A 9,765-nucleotide genomic window follows, 5' to 3' on the forward strand; every position below is an offset into this window, starting at 1 on the left:
CGCCGCACCATGCCATCGCCAGGAAGTGACGCCGGGCGACGCTCTGGCAATGGGGCTGGAAACTCGATGGTATCATTGGGTTTTCAGTCCCATTGCCAGAGCGTCGCCCAGCGTCACTTCCTGGTGACAGCGTGGTGTGTTACAGGGAGGAATGGTCTGGCCTGAGAGCATGTTTAAGAACATAAGAACATAAGAGACGCCAATGTTGGATCAGGCCAAAGGCCCATCCAGTCCAACACTCTGTATCACACAGTGGCCAGAAATACCAGTGCCATCAGGAGGTCCACCAGTGGGGCCAGGACATTAGAAGCCCTCCCACTGTTGACCCCCCCCAAGCACCAAGAAGACAGAGCATCACTTGCCCCAGAGTCCCTATTTATACCTTGTGGCTAATAGCCACTGATGGACCTCTGCTCCATAGGCTTATCTAATTCTCTTTTGAAGCCGTCCATGTTTCCCCCGCCGGATCACGGTAAGTACTTGGGAACCCTACTCTCTCCCCTCTCTCACTCTGCATATGTCTCTGAAGGTCTCTCCTGTAGATGCAGTGCCATCAAACTCCCACCCACAGGATGCCATTCAAGCTGGTCATTTGTGATAGGGAAAGCACTCTTTAGATTAGATATATATCCAACCCAAATCATAGATGGGCTTTCTCCAGAGCCAGATTTGATGCTTTTCCATCGGCAGTTCTTTCTGGAAGATTTCAACATATCCCAAGGCATTTGAGACTTTGTTCATGCTCCTCTGAGTCAATAGAGACCCTCCCCCATATTTTATTTCATTGCTCTTATTATGCAGAAGAAAGAGCCCTCTTAATTACACCTATATTAAGGTCACTTAGGGTCCAAGGACAACTAGCAATTCATTCTGAGGAACTTGTGCTGAAATATCTATTGGAGGACAAATCCATTGCAATATCAAGGAATGTTGCTAAATTTCTTTTTATTGCATTTGCAAAGCGCAAGCTCCTCCTTAATACTATTTATGATGTCTCCTCTCTGTAATGTTTTGGTAACCTGGGTTTGCTTTTTTGATCCTGTATGCTGTTTGATGGGTCTTTGACCGTAATAAATAATGATGATGATGATCTTTAGATTAGACTTCTCTCTCCCCTTTCGACTGCAACCTAAATGTGAACTGGATCTACTTGAATAAATGTAAGTTTCCCTTTTTTGCAATATACTTCTTGGGAGATTTATTTACTGCACTTCTATCACTGGACAAACTCTGCTATATCATCCCAATAACATCTTCTACATATTATCTAATATTTCTCCAATTAAGCCATCTAATATAGAGGCCTTGTGCAATTATTTCTAGATGCTTATGCCTTGTATTAAGCATTTTTTTTCTTTTGCATGTCATGCTGTTGTACTCAATGACCTGGAGTTTTAGCATTCTGGAAGAAAGAGAATAGATTCCTTGGTATGCACTCTACAGTCACCACTTATAAACCTCTGCCAAGTCCTACTCTTTTTGTCTAAATGAAAAGGCTACAGCTTTTTTAGTGTTCCTTTAAAATTTGGAACTGCCCTAAACCACTATGATCCTTTTACATATGTTCCAGATAACAGAAATACAAATACCTTTATTTCAGTCACCTACAAAAGCTTTATTATAATACCCTCTTCCCCCTATCCCTTCCCCCACTTCCCCAAACAATTCTAGATTATGACCTTGCATTTAGAACACTGGTTGTACAATTAATTACTATTCACATTTTAAATGTGTCGCTGAGATTTGTATATTGATAGAGCATGATTTAGTAATGGTTTAGTTTTTGTTTCCTGAAAAGCATTGTGTATTCCCAGAGCTATGCAAGCCTACCATGGCCAATCAGAAGTCTTAAATAAATTGTTGATATTTGGGGAATTGCTACAAAAAAAAGAATGCCCAAACTGAAACTCAAATACAGTAGCCAGTTCCTGTAGAACTGTTTGTTCAAGCATATATAAATCTCAAAGATTTATTACATATAGAGTCGCCGCAAATTGCCTATGCAGATTGCATTCGTGATGAACAAGATGGCTGCACTCTAAATTTTGCAGCTTGATTAAATCTCCCTGTTAACATAGTAATGAATGCAAAATCCTGGGACTAAAATAAACACTGAGCTTTCCTTCCACTGGAAGAACTATTTATTATCAGTGATGATAGAAAAAAAAATCCAGAGATAATTTAATTGAGTCATTTTGGTATCTCGGTGGGCAGGACGCTAGGCAGGTTTGTGCTGGCATAAGCCACTCATCCATCAAGGAGATACTCCGTGTCATCCAACATTTGACAGCTGGAAATAGGTACACGCACTTTATTTCAAGTGAGCAATCAATTCACAATGGGGGTAAGCAAGCCAATTCCTGGGATGGAGTGGAATGTTCTGCCAAATATTTTTTAAATCATTGTAGAATATTTTCCCACAATCCTAAAAGCACTTTCTCATTTTAATACTACCAATGGACATACTTTTTGTTACCAGTGCCATCTTATTTCAAAAATGCCATATTTTTTTAACGTATGAATTAGCTTTATACTACTGATCCTATGAGTCCAGTATAGTCTGCGCAAGTTGGCGGCAGTTTCTCTACGGCCTCTTCAAACTGCAGTTGCCAGAGACAAAGTGAGGGATTTTAGGCAAACAAAGGATGTGATCACCCTCTGTGTTCCCTTCCCCATAAATTTCAATAATAAACACATTTCCTGCAACATGTTCTATAGTTTAAAGGAAGTACACCTAGAATTCATGGATGCATATTAAAACTCAGGGCCTGCTCATGAAACTACTGAAGGGGAGTGGCTGTGGCTCAGTGAAAAAGCCCCTGCTTCACATGCAGAAGGTCCCAGGTTCAATCCCCAGTATCACCAGTTAAAAGATCTGGCAGCAGATGATGTGAAAAACCTCTGCCTGAGACCTTGGAAAGCCACTGCCTGTCTGAGTAGACAATACTGAACTTGATGGACTACTGGTCTGATTTAGTATAAGGCATATGGGGCCATGTTGCCCTTCCAGATCACAGGATGCTCACAGCTAACACATCAGCTGAACATCTGTACATCAACTGGGTCTACCAACAAGATAAGCCATTCAAAAACAAGAGCGTACTTGGTGACATGTTCAACCAAGATGTGAAATCAAGGTGTATATATAGCCATATAGCTCCACATCTCCATGGATATATATCTCCATATAGCTGGTATGTCAACAATCTAACTGCATTAAAAACACATATGAATATATGAAGTTTCTGAGGACTGAGTCAGACCTATGGTCTATCAAGGTCACTATTGTTTACTCTGACTGGAAGCAGTTCTCCAGAGTCTCAGGTGCAGTCTCTCTACCTAAGCCTTTTTTGAAGTGGCGATACCAGAGACTGAACCTGGGACCTTCTGTGTCCAAACCAGATGCTCTAATCTCAGAATTTTGGCCACAAAAAAGGAACTGGAAAATGGAATAAGAAATAGCAGTACAGCCCAACAGGAGATGGTCACAGCATAGCCACAAACAGAAAGAAGGGAAACATGAACCAAACTAGCAAGGCCCCATACAGTTAGGCATAAGTGACCAGTGCAACACCACAACACCTGACTCCAAGCACTGACTCCAAGCACCTAAAGCACACCAACCAGATGTTACTGAGAATGCATTATAAGTGCTGTCCCATTTAATCTAGCAAACGTTCAAGACCCTGGTAGGAACAGAGGATATATTTGCACAGGCTAAAAAAGAAAGCCATTGAACAATGTTTGTGGATAGACAGGACATTGTCTAGTATATCACAACAATACATAATGAAGTCTTTGGAGTAAAGCAGATTAAGTAGGATAGAGGAAAAAGCCCTTCATGTGCAAATTCATTTTTTCCAGAGTCCATTGCCCACTTGACCCTCTTCCTTGTTTCCTCATCTCCAACCCCAATCAAGTTCTATATTGTTCAAATTCCACATGCAGGACCGATGAACATGTTGATTTTAATCCTGTGAGCTCTGCACACTCACATAGGGCAGCAGAATCTTTGGAGGGGCTGTGGCTCAGTGGCAGAGCATCTACTTGGTGTACAGAAGGTCCCAGGTTAAATTGCCAACATCTCTAGTGGAAAAAAAAGGATCAGGATGCAAGTGAACATACAAATACACAGACGAAAAGTACATTTAGTCCACCATCCTGTCTCACACAGTGGCCAACCTGTTCCTCTGGACAGTCAACAACAGGGATAAAGTGATGTGAAAGACTTCTACCTGAGACCCTGGAGAGCTGCTTCCAGTCTGAGTAGATAATGCTGGCTTTGAGGGACCAATGGTTTGATTTAGTATAAGGCAGTTTCATGTGACCCTCATATGTTCCACTAAATAAACTGCTGATCTGGAGGTTATTCCAGGATAGATATCAAACAGCTGAATAACAGCAAGCAAGTATCCTGGAGCTTCACTCCTAGGAAAAGTTTTTCTTCTGAATCATCAGCCATGTATGAGTTGCTACACTGTGGTAGTATAAAGTATGTAATTCGTTGCAGGGAAAAAGAAAGAGACACAGCTTCCCCTTTCTCTCCTATAAGTTCTTGAATAATCCTTGTTATAAATTATAAAATCCAGTACAGCTCTAGTAAACAAGCAGATCCATTCCAAAGTCTGTCTCGATACTAATTTGAAAATGCTCAGGAACTTTACTCACTAGGTGAGCTTAGGTGAACTACATTGTACTCGGAACTTGTAAGACAATCAGTCCAATCCTGTGGAGAGTTACTCCAGTCGAAGCACATTAATTTTGATGGGCTAAGACTGGAATAACTCGGGGTGAGTAGTGTAGTGGCCAAGTTTGCAGATGACACCAAATTATTCAGGATGGCGAAAACCAAGGCTGACTGTGAAGAGCGCCATAAGAATCTCCACAAACTGGATGAGTGGGTGACAATGTGGCATAGGAAGTTCAATGTCATCTGCAAACTTGGCCACTACATTACTCACCCCTAGTTCCAGAACATTTATGAACAAATTGTGTTGGGGATGAGTAGAAGCATAGCTAATATCCATTTTATGTTCAGTCCCTAATGCAGAGTTTGCCTTTTCCACTGCTGGAGCACGCTGGCTTGAAACTTCCTTTGAGCTATGCATTATGACCCCAAGATCTTTTTCCCTCTCAGCAGATTCAGACCCCATTAGCCTATACTTGAAGTTGGGATATCATTTAACACTTACCAAAATCTTTGTTGGGTACAGAGTAAAATTTCCCCAACAGAATATCAGAAACCAACTTCCATCTAATCTCTCACCAGCTGGAATTTAGCTTCAGATGGCTGCCAGTAGCCTGTTCCTCTTAACATACACTACTTGCAAACAGTCTGTTGATTAATTGTCTGCTTGACCACCACCAGCTAACAGAAGTGAGCCAAACTGGCAGGGGTTCAAGCATCCTTAGTGATGCACCTCTGGATTCCTGGCAGCTACTTTGAACAATAAGAACACACTTCCAGGAGGGGGGTCAGGCATTTGTGACCCTCTCAAATACTGAATCCCATAATAGAATTGGAACCATGTACAAGTAAAGGCTTCGATAGTATGGAGTCAAAATTATGCTACCTTCTGCATTTAGGCTTGGATTCTGTATCTTTACTCCATTTGCACTTCTGTCCAGATGCTGCAGAGATAGTGCTCTCTTGTGGAACTCCTTTCATCTCATGCTAAGCACTTCTGTTTGTGCAATTCCAGGATTTTTCAATGAGCTCAACGCACTTAGCATGAGAATAAGTGAGCTCTGCAGTGGAGGATTACCTCTGCAGCACCTGGAGAAAAGTGCACCTGGAAGAAAGGTATAGGAATCCAAGCTTTATAGGTTATGTATAAATTGCATACAAAGTCCCCCAAAGGTAACATAACATTACAGTGTGGAAACATTTGAGTCTGTTACAATTTTAAACCATTTTTCACTTGAAACCATGGACAAACACATCTTAGTCTACATTTGGTATGGCCATTATGGACTGTATTAGAAAAAAGAGAGAGGCTGATTTCGCACTAGAGCTGCCTCGATGTTGCGCCGCCATTTGCCCCGATACTATTGGTCAATTTCACACCCGAAGCTGTGGGGATGCATTTTGACTAGCGGCTTTGCCCGATTTCCCCCGCAGTTTCGTGAACCTGTTTTTTGAGGATCACAAAACTGCGGAGGAAATCAGGCGAAGCCGCGGGTCAAATGCAGCCCCGCGGCTTCGGGTGTGAAATTGACCAATAGTATCGGGGCAAATGGCGGCGCAACATCGAGGCAGCTCTAGTGCGAAATCAGCCAGAGAGAATTGCTTTGAGCATGGATTTGTCTGATCAGTTGGTTATCTTGTGTGTAGCTTATTATGTTCTTTTCTAAGTATAGATAATCAATTGCCAGATGTTTGGAAAATGCATTGTCCCCTACAATTTCATAAATGGCTAGCATTATTTCTGCCGCTGTGATTTCTGAGCATCGTGAAAGAATGGCTATTTGGCAAATAAGACAATGTAGAAACATTAGAAAGTAGTCTTCTACTTTGCTATATTATTATTTTTTGGTGTTAGATAGTAACTTACACTGATGACAAGGAAGTCTATGACCAGATAGCAAGTAAACAGAGACTTTTAGAAGACAGTAATATCATTTCCCTCTTATAGAATGTGCTATGTCTTGTGTTGAAAAAAAGCAGCTGTTTTGTTTTAATTATTTATGACTGCAGCTCAGCATGTATTGCAGAATGAGAAACATTCCTGTTTGGTTTCATAAAGGCAGTCAAGTTCTAGCAACAAGCCATCTCTCTGACCCATCTGCTGTTAAATCTCTGACAAAAATGGGATGAAAGCTTTTAAAATTTATTACTACTGCTGGGCTTTTTGCCTATTCGAGTGTGAATTAGTTAAAAAGGAGAAGAATTAATGAGAAGATCTCAGAGCAGCGCTGCACCAAGTTTGATTGTAACATTTCTATTTGCATGGGATGATCACACTCTGTATATAACATCAACAGCCTTGTGCATAAATACTGAAGCATGTAGGCTATAGTCAATCTGGACCATTTTATTATAAAGTGGTGAGACTAATACTGTGAACAAGATATAGACATCTTTTCACACTGTTGATCTATGGTGCTAAGTACCCACCATGTATTCAACGAATGAAAAAGACTGCAAAAAAAGAAAAAGAAATTAAAAGCTTGTCTTATTATTTCTTCAAGACTTACCAGGAATGTCTAGCAAATGTATTTATTTATTTGATTGAACTAGATCATTTAGTAGTATTCATTCATTATTATTAAGGATCCTGTGGATCTATTCCATTAGTGATGGTGATTTCTTCCAGTACGAGCTTTCCATGATGCAAGAAGGAAAGCACCACCACTTGCTGAACTGGTCCATGGGACTGATCCCATTATTTCTCTTACTTTTCCCAATAATGCTGTGCTTCTGTTAATCTAAAGGTCACAGATACACACTTTCTCTCTCTTGTGCAATTGTGTCTGGCCTACTCGATATGTCGCTGAAATAAACATGTTGGGCTACAAGGTGTAACAGATTACTTGGTATGATTAAAACTGATTAAAGCTTTAATTGCCAATTTAAAAGGCATACCAGCTATTCAGGAAAGCAGCCTAGCAAAATGGACTCTCTTTGTTTTGGTTAAATGCACGTTTGCTTGAAGAAAGGAAGATGTGGTTAAAATAAACTCTGCTTGACATCCACATTAGAGCCCACTGTTAAGATACTCAGCGCTGCTAGTACTGTGAGCAAGATACATACCTCTTTTCTCAATATCTGTCTGTAGTGTTAAGCACTTCCCAAGCAGTGAGAACTTCAGGGTAGCTTTACTGGGTTTGGTTTCCTTTGGATAGGGAAGCATGGAAGATTTAAGTTGGGCTGGATCCCACAATCGCAAGCAGAAGGAGGTTGCAGAGGCTGATCTTTCACAGCTTCAATTTCTCGTAGTGGTCCCCTGTGACCAATGAAAATCTAGCGCTGGGGGATCAGGGAGATTTGGAGACAATGCCTGAGGAGAACACAGTTTTGGGAGAGGATGGAGCTCACAGGGGCTGTGATGGCAGAATCCACCCTCTGAAGTTGCCAGCTTCCCCAGGGGAACTGGTCTCTGTAGGCAGGATATCAGTTGTAAATTGTAATTCTAGAAGAATTCCAGGCCCCAACTGGAGATTGATAACCCTACAGGGAAGATCTGGTTTTTCACCAGCCTTCCCTGACTTCCAGCTTTGAGTTTTCAGGGGGTCACAGATGGCTGTTGGGATAAGGGGAAACCAGAGAAGAGCTGGTTTTGTAAGTTCCTTGGGCCTGTGGTAGATACCATATAAATGTACTGTAAAAGAAAATCTAAAAACTCACCAGGTTGCATTAGGATCTAACAATACACCCAACGGCAAAAAAAAATATAAAAGAGCACAAATTGAAGCAAGAAACTGCAGACCTTTCAACAGAACAACTCCCCCATCAACAGAAAGATGTCGCTTTCCAAAGCTGGGGAGAGAGAGCATTCTAGACACTAGCTTCCATGTAGGGAATGTCAAGTGACTATCGGCAAACAATAAATTACATCAGATGGACACTCAGCAGTCATAACAAGATACTACAGGTGGCACAGGGAGATCTGCTATTACAGTTGACAACAAAGATCAGTTCCCCAGGAAAAAAAAAACGGCTGCTTTGGTGGGTGGATTCCATGGCATTATACCCTGCTGGAGTCTCTCCCCTTTCCAAATCACACACTTCTATCCCCAAAATCTCCAGGTATTTTCCAACCCAGATCTGACAACCCTACCACTGTGTATGGCTGCAGGGCAGAAGTTGGGGCCAACTTCAATTCCTTATACACTATACAGCTCTGGAAAGAAAAAAGGTGCACATTTACCTCCTGTATTATGGGCATATTCATCAGTATGCAGTACACAAAGCAGACATCAGCCAATAGGTTTGTCACTTCAGCAAATCATCACAATGACATTTAAGTTAGGCCAATGAAGAAACTTTAAAGCAGAGCATTGCATTACAGTTGGTAATAATTTTCTAACAGCAAATTTTAACTTCTCAGATAACAAGATAAATATTTCTCTCTCTCTCTCTCTCTCTCTCTCTCTCTCTCTCTCTCTCTCTCTCTCTCTCTAACCTTCATTCTATAATAGAAATGAGACAATGATTCCTTTGAAGCCCAGTCAATTATATCTATAAGCATGCCTACAAGAACATGCATTATTGTTTTCTAGGTTAGTAGGACTGGAGTTTATCATTCTAGATTTCTGTCACCTTCTGGGAAACAGCCAATTGTTAGATGTGTAATTGATCCTTCTAAGGTTAGGAGTAGGGTTCCCAAGTACTTACCGCAATCCGGTGGGGAAAACATGCTCCCCAGCCGGACCATTCCTCCTTGTAACACACCATGGCATCGCCAGGAAGTGACGCTGGGCAACGCTCTGGCAATGGGGCTGAAAACTCGATGGTACCATCGAGTTTCGAGCCCCATTGTCAGAGCGTCACCCAGCGTTACTTCCTGACGACGGCATGGTGCGGCGCATCTGTTGTCCCCACAGGAATGATCCTGTGAAGACGTCTGGGTCCCCCGCCGAATCACGGTAAGTACTTGGGAAGCCTGGTTACGAGGCATAGACCTCTGAGGAACCATTTAAGCCTTGGAAGTCTCGGAAGCATATATAACATTTGCTAAATTGAAGTTACAAAGGTGTCTCTGAAATGGAATGAGAAGCTAAAAATAGAATTGCCACCTCTATCCAGTCAATACAAATCGTTAA

Source organism: Gekko japonicus, unplaced genomic scaffold, assembly GCF_001447785.1.
Source record: "Gekko japonicus isolate JY-2015 unplaced genomic scaffold, Gekko_japonicus_V1.1 scaffold125, whole genome shotgun sequence".
NCBI classification, from domain to species: domain Eukaryota; kingdom Metazoa; phylum Chordata; class Lepidosauria; order Squamata; family Gekkonidae; genus Gekko; species Gekko japonicus.